Source organism: Heliangelus exortis, chromosome 2 (genome assembly GCF_036169615.1).
Source record: "Heliangelus exortis chromosome 2, bHelExo1.hap1, whole genome shotgun sequence".
Taxonomy (NCBI): domain Eukaryota; kingdom Metazoa; phylum Chordata; class Aves; order Apodiformes; family Trochilidae; genus Heliangelus; species Heliangelus exortis.
In genome coordinates this window covers 149,704,165-149,725,701 of record NC_092423.1, presented here as the reverse complement: position 1 = coordinate 149,725,701, position 21,537 = coordinate 149,704,165, and the positions used below count along the sequence as shown (strand labels likewise).

At 46.6% G+C, this 21,537-nt stretch overlaps 1 protein-coding gene across 1 annotated transcript in view; it reads left to right on the top strand.

The window, feature by feature from the left end:
- TOP1MT (DNA topoisomerase I mitochondrial) overlaps nucleotides 1–21,537 on the top strand; it is a 163,102-nt gene that overhangs the window by 82,878 nt on the left and 58,687 nt on the right. The window lies entirely within an intron of this gene.

The window sequence follows — 21,537 nt, the reverse complement described above, 5'->3', positions numbered from 1 at the left end:
TCTGGAGAGGGTGATCAGACACTGGAATGGGCTGCCCAGGGAAGGGGTGGATTCTCCATCCCTGGAGATATTTCAAAAGAGCCTGGATGTGGCACTCAGTGCCATGGGCTGGGAACCACAGGGGGAGTGGATCAAGGGTTGGACTTGATGATCTCAGAGCTCCTTCCCCACCTGGCTGACTCTGTGAAATTCTGTGAAATATTTACAAGGAGTCACATGGATAGGACAAGGGGCAATGAGCACAAGTTGCTCCTGGGGTGATTCCAGTTGAACAGAAGAGGAAAATTTTTCCCTCTGAGGACAGTCAGACATTGGAATGGTCTCCCAGGGGAAGTGGTGGATTCCCCCGCTTTGGAAAGTTTGGAATCTCAGCTCAATGGGGTGCTGAGACACCTCAGATAAACAATAATATTAGAAAGGTTGGAGCAGATGATCCTTGAGGTCCCTTCCAACCCCTCATCTGTGATTCTATGATTTTATGACAGGCTAAAGAAGTTGGGGTTTTTCAGCCTGGAGAAGAGGAGGCTCCAAGGCTTCCATTCTATGGTTCTATAATTCTATTTCATGAGGATTCCTGTAGAAGGAGCAAAGAGATGTTGGCAAATCCAACACGAGGAAGCTCAGGGTAATAGAGCATTCTTCCACTTGTGGAGGAAGGGAAATGGAATATCTTTAACAAGTCTACGGGATAATGAATAGGAGAGGAACAAAAAAAGGAAAAAATGGTTGCTTCCTTTAATCCTCACTGGAAAATAGCAGCAAGAAGACACACCCAGTAATTGTGGAGAACAACCTGTTTCTGACACACTTGGGCAGTCAACCAGATTGACCTCTGGGAAGCAGAAGGTTTGGTGTGATCATTATCAGCCTGTTCCCTGCTGACATCACAAACCTCCCACAACAAGATGGGGATGTCTGTTTTGACATCAAACTGAAAGGACTCTGGAATTCACCACCTGATGATGGCATCATTCTAAGGGCAGTTTGAGAGAACCTGGAAGGTATCAGAAACACCACATGGGTACAAAAATCATGAATGATTTCATGAATCATGAAAAAATGAAATAATACTCTTAGAATACTAGAAAGAAATGAAAATACTCTCCTGATAGGTACTGCCAGAGGAAAGCCTGAGAAGTTATTCCATAATTATCAACAAAAAGGGTAATTTTTCCTTTGGCACATTTTGCTACCTACTCTGATAGAATCATAGAATAATTTGAGTTGGAAGGGATATCTAAAGGTCACCTTGCAGTAAGGACATCCTCAACTAAATCTTCTCCAGGACTGATCTCCCTTTGGAGGAAGATCCATTGAGATGGCAGCTTGAGCTCCCAGAAGGTGCATCTTGTGTTGGGGTCTCCTTCATAAAATGTCAGAGACCAATTTTAAGAAATTCAGAGAACAAAAGAGATGAGGAGAAGGGATCGATTTAGGAGGAGAGATTAAAAAAAGGAAAAGTTTGGGAAATGGTTTGGGGTTTTTTTTTCATTTTTTGTGGTTGTTTTTTCCAAATAAAGCAGCAATACCAGGATGCCAGTTTTTAGTATCATAAGTGGAGGCCTGATTTCCAGAAACTGTGAGGTGTGGAGTAAAGGAGACCCTGCAAAGGATCCCAGAAATAGAAGCAAAACTTTATTAAAAAAAAAACGGTATTTGAGAATTATAAGACAAGAGGAGCAAGCAGAGGGATTAACCCTGAGTAATGGAAAACTGATAAGGAAATGAATACAAATTAAAAATTGAAGAATATCTTCTGTTTAACTGGCCACCAGCTAATTTCATTGAATGTAAAATACACTCATTTTATTGGAGGTAAAAGAGCGTGGGTCAGTGGAGAGTCTGAGCTGATACTGTGGCATAATTAAAATGAATGCTACAAAGCCTTGAACATCACACCCTGACTATCCAAAGGGATTAAAAAACTTCACTACTAGGACAATCTCCATGCCTGCAGGCTCCACTATTTCATCAGTGCAGCTGCTGCTTCTGCTGGGAGGAAGGAAAGGAAAAAATTCAAAGGAGAAGAGAAAAAAGTCCCCACTTTCCCACCACTCATATGACAGGGAGAGCAAGCAATGTGTTGCTAAAAGGGCTTTTCCCCAAGGTGCCATCCTGTTCCATGGGCTCCAGCATGGGGAAAACTCCCACATGAACCATACACACCCTTGGGTTGATTTCATGTCCACCCGTGAGCCATCTGGAACCTGTAAAACTGCTGCCATTCAAAAGGTATAAAACCTGCCCTCCAAACACCTTCCCAGTCCAGCTGAGAACATCTGGTGGAGATGAGGACTCCTCTTGTCACCTTACTGCTTGCTGTCCTGTGTGTGGAACAAGGTGAGCTTCTCATGCTGCTCCTGGTTAAGTTTAGGCTTAGAGAGAAGATGCTGAAAGCTTTTCAGGTGGCAAAGAATTTTGAGGGCCTGGCCATGCTGCCACCATCTTTTTTTTTTTTTTTTGCCCTTGGGTTAGTGATTTGCTGCAGAAATAAATTAATTTTTCCAGTGTGGAGTGATAGAGCTCTAATTGTAGAAGCTCTGGATGCCAGGTTGTATCCATCCAGGAGTCTGGGGGGGTCCTCCAAAAGGATGCAAAAGTTGGAAGCATCAGAAAGCATAACAAAAAATAGATTTTTTTTTTTTTTTTTTTTTTTAATCTTTATCCATTTTTGATTAGTTACAGATTTTTCTCTACAGTTTGGAAATGCACCAGGATGAATTTATAGAGAGGAAATCAGGGGCAGGAGCTTTTCTGTGGCACATTAAAGGCTTCCTTCTCCCAAAGGGAAGCCTGAGGTATCCTGAACGTGTGTCCTCCTTCTGGGACTGAAACACACACACGTTGCTTACACACAGGAATAATGACCACCTTGCCAATATTTCCCCCACGCCAGATGGTTTCCCAGAAACCATGATACATATCTAGCAGGGCTTGAGAAAGAGGCACCTAATTAATTCTTGCTCTCTGAGCTATCAACCCCCTGCTCCTACGTTTTATTTTTTTTGTTTTGGACAAGATGGTTCTGCAGGATACCTGGAAGATCAGAAGCTTCAGCCAGTTTTGGGGTGGGAAACAAAGTATTTAGTTCTAAAAAATAATAAAAAAAAAAGGATTTGAGGCTCATGAACTTGCTGTTATAGATATATTAAACCCAGAAGAAACCTTAAAAGCTCATGATCCTTTTCCCTAATCCAGTGCTGGACCAAAGCAGTCAGATGTTTGTCTAATATGTCCTTGAAAGTTTTCAAGAAGAAAGATCCTACAGCCTGGGATCACTCAGCCCATCATCCTTTTAGAAAATTAATCTTAACATCTCTTTCCATAGAGTTCTCCTGTGTTTTATCCATAGGATGTGTGGTGCTTTCTTCTTTGCAGCTTCTTTTTCCTTGCATTTCCCCATTTTTCATGAACAAACTCCACGCTCCCAACCTATTTTCAAGAGCTCTGACCACTCCTCCTCCTTCTCCTTTGGTCTCTCTCCAAATGTTTTGCATATTTGCTGAAGTGCCACGTAGGATTTGGTCACCAGTGTCCCAGCTGAGGTTTTGCCAGGGTGGAAAGGCCACTTTGCATATCTTGTAGATGACTTTGCTGCCTCTGCTCCTTTGTTTTTGTCCCTGCAGTGTGACACGGTTTACTCCTGCTTTTTATGCTGTAATTTTATTTGTAATTTATATTTATTTCTCTTTAATTCTGACTGAGCCAGTTGTTCCTCATCCTATGTATAAGTGGCTAATTTTAGGTAGCCACTTATATGGATATTTCCCTTACATCTCAGTGTAATAAATTGGTCTTTATTGAACTGTACCCATTCTCTTTTTTTTTTTTTTCTTTTTTTTTTTTTTTCCTCATTATTACATCCATCTGTCAAAATCACTTCCAGCTCTACTTACAGTGTGTTTTCAGCTATTTTCTCCTTGGCATCATCTGATAAAGTGATGTACATCCCTTACCCCATCCCTCCTGTTGCTAAGCATGAAACTGTACAGACCTGAGCCCACAGCACAGCTCTGGGGAGCTTTACGAGTGACATTGCTCCACTTGGTCATTGCAAACCATCCTCTGAAGGTGTTTTTATTGGTTTTATGTCTGGTTTGGCACCCATTCTGCTTCCTTCTCATTAGTTTGTGCTTCCTGGCTTTGCTCGACATTACTCAAGATTGCGCCCAAATTTTTGGTAAAAAAAAAATAATTTCTTGCATCTGCTCTACCCAGCACATGAAAATTCAGCTTTTTTAGTGAGAAATCAAGGGGGAAAAAAGCTACAAAGTGTTATGGACATCTCAACCAGCTCGTAACTTCTTCCTTTCCTTGGGAACTTCTCATTTAATGATCTCTCTGACCTAGGTTGCCCTTCCCCTTTCTTACTGCCAACTTCTTATCGGGCAAAACTGCACTCCCAGGAATGTGTCCTCTACTTGTTTTTTACACTTTCCATGCTGACAAGCTGCCTCCTGGAGCTTAGCAAGCAATCTGTGCTGTGTTTTCTTCCCTTCCCCAAAATGTCTGTGTTTTTAAAGTAACTCATCCCCTCTCCTACACACAAACCCTCCCATAATTTGCTCTGGGTGATTTTGCAAGCTAAGAACACCATCTAAAAAAACCAAAAAAACCCAGAACCATAAAAAACACAACCATAAAAAAAAAACAAACCAGAAATCAATTCAACTACCTGGGTGAGGAGTGTTCTGCAGACACCTTGGTGTGGTTTCTCAACCAGACTGGGTCTTGGCTCTTCTTCTTTTTTATCACCTGGCTTTCATAGAATCATAGAATATGATGAGTTGGAAGGGACCCATCAGGATGATCAAGTCCAACTCCTGTGGAGGGCATCCCAAGAATCACCCCATGTGCCTGAGAGCATCATCCAAATTCTTCTTGAACTCAGGCAGGGTTGGTGCTGGGACCACTTCCCTGGGGAGTTTGTTCCATTGATCAGCTGCCCTCTGGGTGAAAAACCTATTCCTGACATCTCACCTAAAACCTCCCCTGATTCAGCTTCCTATCAGTTCCCCAAGTCCTCTTTTGGGTCACAGGAGTGAAGAAAACAGAACCTGCCCCATCTCTTCCCCTGGTGAGGAAGCTGTAGCCTGCACTGAGGTCACTCCTCAGCCTCCTTTGCTCCAAGCTGAACATTCCAAGTGACCTCAGCTGCTCCTCATAAACCATCCCTTCCAGACCCTTCACCATCCTTCTGTCTCTCCTTTGGGTGCTCTCCAAGACCTCGATGTCTTTTTTTATTTTTTTTTTTAATATTGAGATGCCCAAAACTTCATGCAGCACTCAAGGTGAGGTTTTTCCAGAGGTCTGCCCTAGATCCTTCTGGATTTGAGAGCAAATGGTCACATTCTTGAGAGGAAACCCAGCTCCTTGCTGCCTGCCTTTCCTGCCAGTCACCTTCCAGAGCCTGCATTGTGGATTCATGAATTATCCCACCAAATCTGTGCTCGTCAGTCAAGCAAATACTTCTGGTTGAGGCTTCCCAATTATTGTCTGGCTTACAGAAGCTTCCTAGGACTCATCAGGCTTCCTAGGACTGAGGTCAGGCCAGTTCAGCTGCTGGCATTTGACCACAAGAAAGGAGACGTGACAAGAGTCTCTGAGCCAGATGAAAAAGAAATAGGACATTGAGCAGTGTCCACCTCCTTAAAATGCTCCAGGCATCCTCAAGTTCTCCCTGGCAAGTTCTGCCAAGGCTTGCTCAGGCCAAGTGACTGAGAAATAATTGGCAATTCCTGTGGCAGAGCTCTCAGGCCAGAGAAGCTATTGCTCAGCAATAATCTCCATCAGAAAAGACCTCAGATCCCTGAATTCCACTCACATCTTCTGCTCCTCGAGATTGCAAACAGATCAATAGCACTTTGCAGTGCTGAGACAGAGGAGATAGAGAGGGATTTAACACTGATGCCATGGGTCAAGGGATGAAGAAGGTCACTGGTCATTCACCCAGAAGCATTTTTAACTAGGAAAATGGAGATACCTGGATTGTAGCAGTTCCTAACCCTATAATGTGCTTTTTTTTTTTTTTTTCCCCACCACTCCCTCAGCTCACCCATTCATGTGCTACGTGTGCCAAGAGCAGGAATCCAACAAGAACTGTTTGACCATTTCCATGTGTGCAGAGGAAGACAAATACTGTGTGACTGTCCATGACAGCGTTGGAACAAGTAAGTTTCTGAACAACACCTTTTTTGTGCTGCAGAAGAGGAGTACCAGGAGTGGGTTTTCATCCACGTCCTGGCCATGTATGGGAACTATAACTCCCAGTTTCCAGCTGCTAGGAGACCTTGACCTTGTTGCTTGCTGTTGGAGTCACTGAGGTGTTGATCTTGGCACCAGGAGTTGAGTAAATGTTGGAAATCCCTATCTAGGAGCATGAGAGAATGAGCTCAAGCTTGGGGTTTTATGCACTGCTTCCCAGTTAACTCCCTCCAGCTTTGCACTGACCCTCTCAGATAGCTCCTGCCATGGCAATTTTTGTTCTCAACGTTGTCTTACAATATTTTTGGCCAAAACTGGACCACACCTGACTCCCTCTACCATGCACAATCCTCCAGCTCCATCCCTGGGGCTCCACACCTTTGAAAATCTCCCTGTGCCCTCAGACCACAGCTCAGATCATAAAATACATCCCCCCCCAAGTGGTCCCCCCCAGATTATACAATTTATGGTTCAGACTCTGGAACAGGTTGCCCAGAGAAGTTGTGGCTGCCCCTGGAAGTGTTCAAGGCCAGGTTGGATGGGGCTTGGAGCACCCTGGGCTGGTGGGAGGTCGGAGTAGATCACCAATGAAGATTTAATACTCACCAATGAAGATTTAACCAGGGAAATATTTCAACAATGATTCTTACATCCTATTTTTGCTTCTTTTTTTTTTTTTTTTTTTCCCCCCTCCTTTTTTTTCCCCTAGAGCCCAGCAAGCCTAAATACATCATCTCTAAGATGTGTTCTCCAACGTGTCCAGCAACAGGTCAGCAACAAAATCAAACCTACCCGAGGTTTTCTTGCTGTGAGAAACCATTGTGCAATGTGAATGGAGTCAGCAGCAAACAAAGCAGCTCTGGAATGATGTCCCTGGGTGTCCTGGCCACTGTCACTTACATCTTTACATGTGGACTGTGAGCAAAGCTCCCCTTGATGCCATTGATGGCTGAAATAAAAATGTGTTGCTCTGGGATTATTGTTGCTCTCCAAGAGTCCTGCTTTGCAGCTGAGTTTCCCCTGGGCTTTTTTGGGAGAGTTTCAATAAGTTAGGTGCTGAATTCCCATTGATTTCCTAAGTTTCCTTGAGTCCTAAGTGTCCCCAGCCACTCAACTCACCTAAGAAAACACAAAAAACCCAGCACTTTGGACATGTTTGGGCTTTAAATCATCACAGCTCTGAAGAGACCCTTGAAGATATCATTTTCTCTCTGAGTTTTGAAGCACTGGGAGGAAGAACCCACCCGGCCTGGCTCAAAAGTTGTGTCAGCCCAGAGGGGATGCTCAGGATCTTCTGTTCCCAGGAATTTGGTCAACACACATTAGTCAAGAAGTTCATGAGTGAGTAAGTAGAGGTAAAGATTATTCCTGGCAATATTTTAGATGGTACCCCAGCCTTGATGGGGAAAAATTTCTGGTTCCCCTGGCTCTTTGCACTTGTATTTTGAAACCAAGATTTTTTAACTCCCAACTCTGCTATTTTGGCTGAGCCTGGGGAAAAGGCAGAGAGGAGCAAACGGGGCTAAGAAAGGGAAAACAGTGGCAGGGGATGAGTGGGGAGATGGGATGGAGGAGGGAAACAGGAGCAGCATGGAGAGCACTGTGTTGGGAATTGCCTCATCCTGCATCCTCCTCGTGGACACGGTCCAGCTGGAAAGAACAAAAAAAAAAAAAAAAAAAAAAAAAAAGTCCTTGTATCTATTTCCCTCTGTTTTGCAGAGCCAAACCAACCTGACAGCTGTTGCCAACCCCTATCATTTAGAGATTGTTGGATGGTTTCTAGAAAACCACTTTCCTGGCATAGAAATGAACGATTGTGTTGGGGCTTTGTTTGGTTTTGTACTCCAGGCTCTCTGCTCCCTTCTCTCCTCGTCAGAGCTGCAGCTGAGGAGAGACAGAAAAGCTCTGTAGGAGGCCTGGGGGTGTCTACAGAGAAGAAGAAGGGCAAAGAGCCAGGGACTGACATAAACAACCCCAAGCTTCTTGGTCAGAGCCCCTACTGCAAGCTCAGTTTTCTGGAAAACAGGAAAAAAACGAGTTGGCAGCATCACTAACTCAGCTGTGTTCTAGGGGAAACCAAAGCTCATCCAAACAATTCAAGGGTTTTTGGGGTTTTTTTGTCGTTGTTGTTTTAATTTTTTATTTATTTTGGTTGAGATGTTGTATTTGATGGCTAAATGTGATTTTCAGGTTGTCTGAAGCATTGCCTTGGAAGCCTGGTGTCTTTTGGGTTATCAGTGTAGGAGGAGGCACAATTTAAGAGATGTTTCAAACTGCCTGGGTTCCAAAGCAAATGATTTCCCAAGAGGAGAATCAGCTGTAGGGGCCTCATCAACTTCAGGGTTTGTACTCTGTCCCCTTAAGCCTGGTGCCTGATTTTAAATATTCCATTTCATGGAAAGGAGGGAAACAAAGCAAATAATGGAGGTGACACCACGGTGCTGGGCAGGGACAAGAAGATGCTGATTTTAAATATTCAATTTAATGGCCAGGAGGGAAACAAAGCACATGAAGGAGGTGACACCACGGTGCTGGGCAGAAGATGCTGATACCTTTAGATGCTGAGCCCATGCCTGGGGGTGAGAGACATCAAGAAGGCCAAAAGTCAACATGCCAGCAAAACATGCCATTCATTTTCTCCAACCAAAGACTCCCACCAAAAGGAAGGAGAACTATGAGAGAAAAGGGGAACTAAAGACTTTTTAAACCAAAAGGAGGAGATGTCCAACTGCTAAGGGCAGGGGAAGTGGCAGGGACTGTGGTGGAAGTGCTGATGCCATGAGCCACGTGCTCCAGGAACACCCTGCCCAGATGGAAGAGACTTCTCATGGGTGCTTTATGAAAAACTCCAGGAAACGTGGGCTCCAGGCCAAAGTTTTTACCACCAGGCAAGTTGGCACAGGAAAGAAAAAGCAGAAGGAGCAGCTTATGTCTCTGGAAAGGTAAAGACTTGGTGGGTGAGAGCAGCTGGTGGGGGGGCAAAAAGAGTTGAGAAAAGTCAACTGAGGTTGGTGAAGTTCAAGGGCCCAGGGTGGGCAGAGTTAAGGAGAGAAAGCAAACCTCATCCAGAGGTTTTGTTGTTTGGTGTTTTTTATAGTATCAGAGCAGGAGTTGCTGTAGGGTCTGGAGGGAGAGTTGGTCCTCTCAAAGCCCAGCTGAAACCACCACAAATTATGGAAGATTCCATTTTGAGATCTTCCACTTCTGCACTGGGATCCCTGCCAACTGGACACCCTTTATACAGATGCTCAGTTCTGCTTCCAGGGATTTTTTTTTTCCTGCTAGCAGATTTCCTCATGCATGGTATCTCCTTGCAGGTCCTTATCACTTTCCTAATATTTCCCCATCCCTCTTCCCTGTGTCAATTTAAGTCCTGTTTGCTGATAGGACCCAAATGGATGTTGCCTTCAAGATAATAAAACAGACAGAAAGATTCCTGGGTCTTCTCATTTACAAATGTAGAGGAATCATTTCCTGTCTTGAAATTTCTGGATGCCAGAGAACCTCAGGAAGACAAGAGCCATGGGCTTAAGCTCTGCCAGGGGAGGGTTAGGTTGGATATTAGGAAAAAATTCTTTCCTGCCCAAGGAGGGAGTGGATTCTCCATCCCTGGAGGTTTTGAAGAAGAGACTGAACGTGGCACTCGGTGCCATGGGCTGGGAACCACGGGGGGAGTGGATCAAGGGTTGGAGTTGATGATCTCAGAGCTCCTTTCCAACCCAAATGATTCTGTGATTCTGTGACATTCTTCCAGTCCCTGAAGGGGCTCCAGAAAAGATGGAGAGGGACTTTTGACAAGGACATGCAGTGATAAGATGGGAGGGAATGATTTCAAGATGAAAGAGGGGAGATTCAGATATTAGATATTAGATATTATTTGGATATTAGGAAGAAATTCTTCCCTGTGAGGTTGGTGAGACACTGGCCCAGGTTACCCAGAAAAGTTGTTGCTGCTCCCTTCCTGGAAGTGTTGCAGGACAGGTTGGATGGAGCAGCCTGGTCTAGCAGGAGGTGTCCCTGCCCATGGAAAGGATTGGAACTCAGTGGTTTTAAAGGTCCCTTCCAAGCCAAACCATCCCATGTTTCTGTGATGCTTGGAGGTACCACTTCTGTGTCAAACTGGTTTTGCAGTCTCACAGCTTTGAGTTGCACAGAATCAGATGGGTTTTTTTTTTGCTTCCAGCCTCCAGTGTATGCAGAGTGGAAGGGAGGACAGGTGTGGAGACACCAACCACGTCTAACACAGGAGCAACAGAGGCACTTTGCCACCACAGATGTTCAGGAGATTTCCATGGATTAACAAACTAACCCAGCAGAAACAATACCATTGAAATGAGGGATGGCACAGGTCTCAGCAAAAAATTTGGGGTGGTTTCAAGGTGAATCTGCAATCAGCAAAGGCCATCAGCCAAATGAAGTGGTGTTCAGGGACAGAGGTGTTGGGAAAAGAAATCTTGGGCATCTACTGCAACCCATCCTGTTTCACCTGCTCCTGGTTCTTCACAATAGGGAACTCTGGGTATTGTAGAAAAAAAAGGCTACCACCAAATGTGCCCTTGTTGCCAAAAAGGCAAATGGAATCCCAGGCTGTATAAAGAAGAGTATAGAATCACAGAATCATAGAATTGGCTGGGTTGGAAGGGACCTCAGAGATCATCAAGTCCAACCCTTGATCCACTCCCGCTGCAGTTCCCAGCCCATGGCACTGAGTGCCACATCCAGGCTCTTTTGAAATATCTCCAGGGATGGAGAATCCACCCCTTCCCTGGGCAGCCCATTCCAATGGCTGATCACCCTCTCCAGAAAGAAATTCTTTCTAATGTCCAACCTAAACCTCCCCTGGCACAACTTGAGACCTCTTGTGCCCTCTTGTCTTGCTGAGAGTTGCCTGGGAAAAGAGCCCAACCCCCCCCTGGCTCCAACCTCCTTTCAGGGAGTTGGAGAGAGTGATGAGGTCTCCCCTGAGCCTCCTCTTATCCAGCCTCAACACCCCCAGCTCCCTCAGCCCTTCCTCACAGGACTTGTGCTGGATCCCTTCACAGCCTCCTTGCTCTTCTCTGGACCTGCTCCAGCACCTCAATCTCCTTCCTGAGCTGAGGGGCCCAGAACTGGACACAGGACTCAAGGTGTGGAAGGACAGAGGTGATTGATTATCATCATTCTCCTCTCTTGAGCATCATTGTCCTCTGAAGGACAGAGATGCTTGGTAATCCTCAAGCCTATTCCATGGAAGAGCCATCCCTGTGCTGTGCTGCTCCTGTGTGTCCAGGGAAAGCTGTTGAGAGCCAGGGAGGGGCTGAGAATCCCTTCCCTGGACCTGCTGGCCACACTCTTCCTGATCCAGGCCAGGATGCCATTGGCCTTCTTGGCCACCTGGGCACACTGCTGGCTCATGGTCAGCTTCCTGTCGATCCAGACTCCAGTCAAGGGAGATCATTCTCCTCCTCTACTCCGCCCTGGTGAGGCCACAGCTGGAATTCTACATCCAGTTTTGGTCTTCCCAGTTCAAGAGAGACAGGGAGCTACTGGAGAGAGCCCAGTGGAGGACAAGAAGTATAAGTGGGGGACTGGAGCATCTCTAAGGAAAGGCTGAGAGAGCTGGGACTCTTTAGGCTGGAGAAGAGAAGGTTGAAGGGAGATCTTGGTGATGTCTACAAGTATCTAAAGGGTGGGTGCAAGGAAGATGGAGCCAGAATCTTCTCAGTAGCTCCCATGGACAGGACAAGGGACAATGGGCACAAGCTGGGACATGGGAAGTTCAATTTAAACATAAGAAAAAGCTTTTTTAACTCTGAGGGTGGCAAAGCACTGGCACAGGCTGCCCAGGGAGGTTGTGGAGTCCCCATCTCTGGAGATATTTAAAACCCAGCTGGATGCAGTCCTGTCTGATGTGCTCCAGGTGATCCTGCTTTGGTTGGGCTGGATGATCTCTAGAAGTCTCTTCCAACTCTGATAATTCCCTGAGCCTCAGCATCCATCAGGATACAGGGGGTGGGGGGAGACTTTGGAGACAGGCAGAGAATCAACCCAGCCCCCAGTTTTGATAAGAAAACTCTGAAATAAATCATCAGCCAATTTTCAGTGGTATTGAGGAGATGGGGAGTAAACAGCAAGAGCTTGGTGACAGGTGGGTGTTATTCCCACCTCTGAGAAACTGGGAAAATCTATAGTTAGGGTAAAAGTGGTACCTGTCACATAGCTCAGTGTTAATAATAATTTTGGCACCAGATCACATGGCAGTCACATAAGCAACCTAAGAAACCACAGCCTGGCTAAAATCACAAGCAAATAACTGTCAGCAGTTTGCTGTTGTCAGACTGGAATGATCTACCCCACAGAATCCTCTGATGCAATGGTTTAATTACCAGTTTGAAGGATGGACTGGAAAAAAAACTCCTTGAGCTTGCAGGTGACAAAGTGGGAGAATCTGCAAACAGGAGGATTCTGTGTGGCTCCAATAAATCCAAGTTATAGCCTGAGAAAAAGGATGCAATTTGGGAAGGCCAAGCACAAAAGCTTTACATTTTAGTGTGGACCCATCATTTGCAAGGATACAGGATGGAGACATCTCCCCTTCAGCCATCTGGCAGAAAAAGAAGTTGGGGATGGGTGTTATAAGGGATCATGAGTTTAAAATGTCCAATTCAGGGGAAAAATGAAAAAAAAAATAAACAACTTGCTGAAACTCTGCAGTCCATTGAAAAGTCTTATGTGATGCTCTGGGAAGTGTAAAGAGGATGAGAGCTTTTCAGGTTCTTCTCTGGAAGAAAGACCTTTCTGAAAGAAGGGTTTGCAGGAGAGCAAAGGAGCTTTTCTTTTGTTTTGCACTGCACCTCGAGTGCTGGGTTCAGCTCTGGGCCCCTCACTCCAAGAAAAACATTGAGGGGCTGGGATGAGCTCAGAGAAGGGCAACCAAGCTGGGGAAGGGTCTGGAGAACAAATCCTGTGAGGAGAGGTTGAAAGAATTGGGAATATTCAGTTTGGAGAGGAGAAGGCTAAAAGGAGACCTTATTGCTCTCTGCAACTACCCAAAAGGAGGTTGTAGGGAGGTGGGTGTTAGGCTCTTCTCTCAAGTGAATAATAAATAATAGGACTGGAGGACATGGTCTGAGGTTGCACCAGGGAGGTTTAGACTGGATATCAAGAAGAATTTCTTTACTGAGAGAGTTGTCAGGATTGGAATGGGCTGCCCAGGGAGGTGGTGGAGTCACCATCCCTGGAGGTATCTAAAACCCATGTAGTTGAGGCACTTCAAGACATGTTCTGGTGGGTATGGTGATTTAAATAAATATATTTCAGTTATTGGGCAGTGGTGGGATGTTGGCAGCTGGACATGGTGATCTTAGATGTCTTTGCCAACTGTGACAATTCTGTGATTCGAGATAATATTACAAATGTTTCCTAGTACCTAACAGGCAGTGAAAAGTTGGAGTCAACCACTGGGACAGCTTCAACACTGCCTTCAGCATCAGCAGCTTGAGCATCATTATCAAGATCATAGAATCATAGAATTAGCTGGGTTGGAAGGGACCTCAGAGATCATCAAGTCCAACCCTTGACCCACCGGTGCGGTTGCTAGACCATGGCACTGAGTGCCACATCCAGGCTCTTTTTAAATGTCTCCAGGGATGGAGAATCCACCACCTCACCGGGCAGCCCACTCCAATGTCTGATCACCCTCTCCGTAAAAAAAATTCTTTCTGATATCCAGCCTAAATCTCCCCTGGCACAACTTAAGACTGTGTCCTCTTGTCTTGTTGAAAGTCGTCTGGGAAAAGAGACCAACTCCCACCTGGCTCCAACCTCCTTTCAGGGAGTTGGAGAGAGTGATGAGGTCTCCCCTGAGCCTCCTCTTCTCCAGCCTCAACACCCCCAGCTCTCTCAGCCTCTCTTCATAGGGCCTGTGCTCAAGTCCCTTCACCAGCCTGGTTGCCCTCCTTTGGACCTGTTCCAGGACCTCGATATCCTTCCTGAACTGAGGGGCCCAGAACTGGACACAGGACTCGAGGTGAGGCCTCCCCAGGGCTGAGCACAGGGGCAGAATCCCTTCCCTGGACCTGCTGGCCACGCTGTTCCTGAGCCAGCCCAGGATGCCATTGGCCTTCTTGGCCACCTGGGCACACTGCTGGCTCATGTTCAGCTTCCTGGCAATCCAGACTCCCAGGTCCCTTTCTGCCTGGCTGCTCTCAGCCACTCTGTGCCCAGCCTGGAGCTCCCCATGGGGTTGTTGTGGCCAAAGTGCAGGACCCGGCACTTGGAATGTTGAACCTCATCCCCTTGGAATCAGCCCAACTCTCCAGTCTGTCCAGGTCCCTCTGCAGAGCCCTCCTGCCTTCTGGCTGGTCCTGATGCATCAAAACACGATAGAAAAATACTGTCCTCAGCATCTCATTGGAACTAACACCTCTTTTGGGTGCTAGCTCCCCTCACCAGAGCAGAATTGTGAGGTTCAGGCTTAGATTTTGCTTTATCATAGAACTATAGAATAGTTTGGGTTGGAAGGAACCATAGAGATCATCTCGTTTCAACCACCCAACAGCTCATCCAAAGGCAAATACACAGAAAAAGTGATCCAAAGATGTTTCTCCAGTGACATCATGTAGGAACTTTACTCCACTTCAACCCCCAGAACACCTTCAGGGTTCCCAGAATCTCAGTCAAGAGTAAAAGGAATAAATGAGCCTGGGAGTGGAGAGACAGCATAATAGGACTGACATTTGGGGGTTTTCTCTCTTTTAGCTGATTTCTCACCTGAGCAGATCCCTAAGCACCAGGCTGGCATCATGCATGGAGATGAGGGTTTCAGCCTTCCTTGGTCCAAGAGGTCCAGGAGGTCCAGGAAACAGGCACTGGCTCCTTGCCTGCTTCTCACAAGAGTTCATCTGGGACTTTCCTCCAGCTCCAGGACCTGCTCCAGCATTACTTGTTAATCAGCAATTAGATAATGTGCAGACACTCCTCCTGGGAACAAGAAACTCCCTCCTGTAGTCTACAGGAAATTAGTGTAATAAAACTCAGTGGAAGATTTTTCCAGGAGAAAAAAAAATTTTTTTTTAAAAAAAGCAATTTTATCAGACAAAATCTCCAAGCAAGTTGATTTTGCCCTCTCACACTCATCCTTCCAGATTTAATTTCATCACTATCTCACAAGTGCCAACATGTGTGTGCCCAGCTGATCTGGCCAGTGTCACTTTTATGCCACAGATTAGCCAGGAGCTGACAGCTATGCAGTTCTCATGCTCCTGAACTTCTTGGCAGAGCCCAACAAACCATGGATGCTCCAATCTTGGAACCATTCAAGGTCAGGTTGGATTGGGCTCTGATCTAGTTGAAAATGTCCCTTCCTGCTTATTGCAGGGAAGTTGGACTAAAGGACCTTAAAAGGTCCCTTCCAACCCAAACCACTCGATGGTTCCATGATTTTGGACTTGCCTTTCACAGCCTCTAGAGAGAGGATGCTGGTTTTGCTCCCTTTCCCTTTTATTTCACCCCTCTTAAGTAAAATTCCTGAATTTCCCAGTTCTTTTGTTTTCTTTATCTGGGTGTTTTATGGCTCCCACCCTGCTCTCCATCCTCTGGAGACTCTTATCTAAGGTCAGTTTGTTCCTCCTCTTCATTTGAATGAAATCAGACACAGGGTGATCCAGAGCAGTCAACAAATGCCTTTCCTTTAACCCTTAATCTGCTGGTTCTTCCAGACTTGAACATTCCAACTCCTTCATTTTTCATCCCCAAATTAAAACTTCTACTACAAAGCTCCACAAGCCCAACTCCTACAGCTTCAGTGGGGTTGATGCAGCTTTACTGGTGAATTCCTTATTTAAAAAGAGGGATATTTTTGGTGGAGGGGATGGGAAAAGGTCTAAAATGCCTGTTGCCTCCCCAAAACAGGCAGACAATGAGGTTCCTGCCCTGGGAAAAGAGATGCCCCCAGGCACAGAAACCTTTGCAAGTCGTTGAAGAACCTCATTGATGGTTCAAAAGAGGCCAAGAGTGAAAACGAGGCTCAAAACTGGTCTAAAATTCATCCAGGAGATGGAGATAGGACTGGAGAGGACAATACCTACATCTTAGGGACATCCAGCAGCTAGGATTGGAAGCAAGGTCACAGCCTGAGTCCATATCTGAGAGAAACAGAGCTGGAGACATCAGCCCCTACATCATGGAGCCAAATTCAAGGGGTGATGGTTTTAAATAAAAAGAGGGTTGATTTAGACCAGAGCTTAGGAAGCTTTTCCAGTGCTGGTGGTGAAACACTGGTCCAGTGAACTGGTAGAAGTCCCATCCCTGGAAATATTCAGGGTCAGGTTGGATTGGGCTCTGGGCAATCAGATCTGTTGAAGATGTCACTGCTTGTTGCAGAGATGTTGAACTGGATGAGCTCTGAAGGCCCCTTCCAACCCAAACCATTCCATGATTCTCTGAAGCCATTGAGGAGATGGATGCTGCTAGGAAAAATTACAGAACAGCCCAAAAGGCCCAGGCTTGGACTTGGATGTGCACTCAGGGAATGCCAACAAGAGCCCATTTGTAGGGGAGTGAGTTTATAATTCCAGAGCACTCCAGAGAAACCTTTCTTTAGAGGTAACCTGCTCACTCCAGATGTGGATGTACCCTCCAACACAATCCAAGCATCCTGGAGAGATCACAGCAATAATCAGAGCTTAACTTTTGGCCTGAGTAATGATCCCTGCTTAAAGCTGCTGAATTATTTTCCTGTCAAAGGCCTGGAGTAAATAAGCAAGACAGAGGGTGAGTCATGCAGGATCTGGAAGGAGGAGGTAGAAGAATATCAATTTCTCTGCTGCCAACTGAGCACACACCAACCCCTGGACCCCCTTCACCTTAACAGCTCTGGGAAAGAAGGAAATCAGAAAAGTTGACATAAACCAGAAATGAAAGTTCATGACTTGTGCCTGCAGCTTGTCATTTAAGCAGAGAGATGAAAACCCTGTCCCAGGAGATGCTGCAGCCCAGAGGTTGTGCACCCACATTTGCAGAAATCTTGGGGGCCAGGTGAGAGCTATCTCAGGTTTTTCTCCATGGACTGCAGAAGAAAATGGATTTTCCAGGTGACAAGAGGACATTGAGCTGTCTGGCAACAGCTCAATGAGGACATTGGCTGTAGACAGAAAGGCTCAAAGAAGTAACTGTGGCTTTGTTTGCTCAGGGAAAAAAACTGTGTCCGGGTGTGCTGGCACACCCCACGTTGGGCACTGATAAATCTGTCAGGGTTTAACACTGCCCTGGCAATTAAACCAAGTACCAGATGCTCCCTATTAATCCCCTCCCTGATAAAGAAAGGAGAGAGAATAAGGGAGAGAGACTGATGGGTTGGAAACTAAACTACACAGCTTTAATGAAACAGGAATGAGAAATAGGAAAAATGACTAAATCTATACAAATATCCAGGAAAATGGATCCCAGGTTCCTCCCCCCTTTCCCCCAAGAACTCTCCCATCCCCACCCAGGCTGCAGGGCAGCCCTGGGAAAGTCCAGGCTGGACTCCTGGGCTCAGCAGCAGTGGGGAGCTGGAGGCAGGAACACACAGATTCAGGCTGGCATGGAGCAGGAGCACAGGCAGAGGAAGGGATGGAATCCTCCCAGGATGCCCAAGCAAAGAGGCACAGGGGAAGAAGGGGAAGCAGAAGGGCTTTGCCCCTGGTGATCCCTCCAATTTCTCCTGAGGATGAGGTGGATGGGATGGAATCCTCTGTTTGGTCAATTCTGGCCATTTCTCTTGTCTGTTCCTCCCCAAAGGAGGGCTGCAGCTGGGACCTCTTGACTCCTTTTCTCCTCCCAGAGGGCCAAATGTTCCTCAGAGCTGAGCAGTGGCCTTGGTTCTGCACCCCATTCTCCAGCTGGAACTCTAAACATCGAGTGGGATCAGTCCCAGCAGCAGACACTGCCTGAGAAACTTGCTGTTCATTCCAGCAAGTGCAGCTCCTTCCAAGAGACTCAGCTGAAAGCAAAAGTCCAAGACAGAAAATCCCCTTTATCCTGGCCCAAACCAGGACAGCATCCTTGGATGATCCAAGAAAGTTCCTGAAAGTCTTCTGGGTAACTTTGATCCTGAGCAATTAAAAGGAGCTTCAGAAGGGGAAACCTTCAGGGTTGGGATGATGGGGAAAAGCTGGCATGGGAAGTCATCCTTCTCATTCAGCCACGTGGAGCAGGACGGTGCTGGGGATGGTGTGAGATGGCTCCAGCAGTCTTTGCAATGTAGGAGTTTACACCAGCACTTGGGCCAGTGAAAGCCTTTATTCCATGACTATGTTGCACCAGAATTCTCTGGGCAAAGAGCTTTGTCTGCCTGAGAGGAAACACAGCTTGCAGCAGGGATGGAGATCCTGGGCTCTGCCAGGGTAGGGAGCAGATGATGTTCTTCCAGTCCTCTGCTCTGCCACACTGATACTCCCCACTTTTACAGCAAGATAGATTTGGCAGGTCAGAGCCTTCCACAGAGCAGGGATTCTGCTTTCTGGCAGAAGAGAATCAGAATTTTCAGGGTTGGAAGGGACCTCAAAGATGATCCAATTCCAACCCCCCTGCCACGGGCAGGGACACCTCCCACTAGATCAGGTTGCTCAGAGCCCCATCCAGCCTTAAAAATTCCAGGGATGGGGCTTCCACCACCTCTCTGGGAAACCTTTTCCAGGGTCTCACCACTCTCATAGAATTTTCAGGGTTGGAAGGGACCTTTAAGATCATTTAGGTCCACCCTCCCTGCCCTGGGCAGGGACACCTCCCACTAGATCAGGTTGATCAAACCCTCACCCAGCTTGGCCTTAAAAACTTTCAGGGATGGGGCTTCCACCACCTCTCTGGGAAACCTTTTCCAGGGTCTCACCACTCTCATAAAATTTTCAGGGTTGGAAGGGACCTTTAAGATCATTTAGGTCCAACCCCCCTGCCCTGGGCAGGGACACCTCCCACTAGAACAGGTTCCTAGTGGTGAAAAACTCCTTTCTAACTTCCAATCTAAATCTACCCTCCTCTAATTTAAAGTCTGAACACTTCTCATGTCCAGAGAACAGTGAAACTCTTGAAGGGAAGTGACTTGGCCCCCTTCCTGTGGCATCTCTGCAAGGTGATTTCACCAGCTTTGATCCCCAAACCAGTTCTGCTCCAGTGGGTGGGAAAAACCAGGTCATTTGCCATCCCAACTGGTTTCCAGGTGCCTCACAGAAACCCACGTGCACAGCTCTAGCCCATCTCAGAAGTCTCACCCTGAAATAGAAATGTGGGAGTGGAGGAACCTTTCTGAAAGCCACCTGGCTCCCCAGAAGCTGAGCAAGTTTCAACTTCCAACTCTCCAAGTTCACTCCTTCAACACCACAGCCTTGCAGACCTCCTAAAGAATCATAAAATCATAGAACCATGGAATGATTTGGGTTGAAAGAGGCTTTAAAGATCATCATTCCAACCCCCCATCCCTTTCCAGGGCAGGGACAACTCCCACTCGACCAGATTGCTCAAAGCCTCATCCAAGGAATTCCAGTTTTTATTGCTTCATCCATCTCTCCTAACGTGTCCCTTGGCCCGTGAGGGACCTGTCAGTCTTCATTTCCTGATTTGAGGACTTGCCAGTTCCTTCCCAGCATGCAAGCAGACCTTGAAATATTTACTCTAGCACCAGTTTGTTCTATCAATCAGCAGCTTCCTTATCTCTTTCAGCATATTTATATTCTTGAGGCCACCTTTCCCCAGCACAGACCACATTCCTGCTGCTGGACTCTACCCCTGCTGCCTCCCTCTTCTTCTGAAGAGAGATTTTTTTCTACCTTCCAGTCAAAAAAACCAAAAACCTCCAGACTCCCAAGAAGAAGCTGGAGGCTTCTCTGCAATGTTTTGCTGAGTGTTGGTCCTCAACACCGAGCTCTGCTCTTCCGAGGGGCTCTGTGCTGAGCTTGGAAGTCTCCTGTCCCTCACTGTAGCCTTGGGAAAGGGGATAAATGACTTAGAACATCCCACTTTCAGAAGGGTTTCCTTGACACTGGTCCCCAATTGCTCTGCCCACCTCTTCCTTTTGCAGAGGTGTAATTAAGGCTCTCCCCACCCACCCATTAGTACTGAGATGACTCCAGGTCCTGTGATGAGCTGTGTCCTGTGTCACTCTCAGGTCACCTCTCCTCATTCCCAGAAGTAGGCGGGTCCTCTCCAGGATGCAGGGGAACTCGAAACTCTTCAGTTGGTCTTGGAAAGAAAACCAGAAAGTTCTGCCTTCTCTTGGTGCGTGGACAAGGTGCCAAAGGAAGAAGGGAGGTGAATTATAGAGTTTGAGAATAGAATGATAGAATGGTTTGGATTGGAAGGGACATTGGAAATCATCCAGTTCCAAACACTCTGCCATGAGTAAGGACACCTCCCACCAGCCCAGCTCCAAGCTCCAAGCCCCATCCAAACTGGCCCGAGACACTTCCAGGGATGGGGCAGCCACAGCTTCTCTGGGTAACCTGGGCCAAGGTCTCTCCACCCTCTCAGGAAAGAATTTTTCCCTAATATCCAATCTTAATCTCCCCTCTTTCAGCTTGAAACCCTTCCCCCTCATCCCATCCCTCCAGGCCCTTGCTGAATGTCCCTCCCCAGCTTTCCTGGAGCCCCATCAGGTACTGGAAGATGCTCAAAGATCCCTGGAGCCTTCTCACCTCCAGGCTGAACACATAGCAGAGGCTCTCCAGCCCTTGGATCATGTTCCTGCCCCCCCTCTGGACTCACTCCAGCAGCTCCATGTCCTTCTTATGTTGGAGGCTCCAGCACTGGACCCAGCACTGCAGGGGAAGGGGGGTCATGAGAGCAAAGCAGAGCAGAGCAGAGCAGAGGGGGTGGAACATGCTGTGTCTTCCTAATACCCAGAAATGAAATTTCAGCTGTTGCACCCAACATGGGAAATGAATGCAATGAGGTTGCTCACATGAAGGCTACAAAAAAGCCAGAGTGACTCTTAGGAGCACAATCCAAACGTGGTCCATTAGATACAGGAGTCTTGTGAGTGTTTCTGAGTTATGTTTGCTCAGGCTACAACAACTAAGCTGAAACTTCCCAGATTTTTATAAATATGTATATTTGTTATTTAACTTGTAAATCAGAAAATGAAACAGTCCCAGCAACCCATTCCAGTGGAAGATATTAGGCCACAGGAACACACCACTTCCAATCAGTTCCTGCTAGAATAACTGGCAATGACAAATAAAAATGAGCCATAGGAGAGGCAAGAGAAGTGAGGGTTTTGCAGGCAGGGATTTGTTTTCCAAGCAGAAGTCTCTGAATGCACTCTGGCAAGACAGGAGCTGGAATTTCTCCTGACAGATGCATTTGCCAGGAAATGCTGAT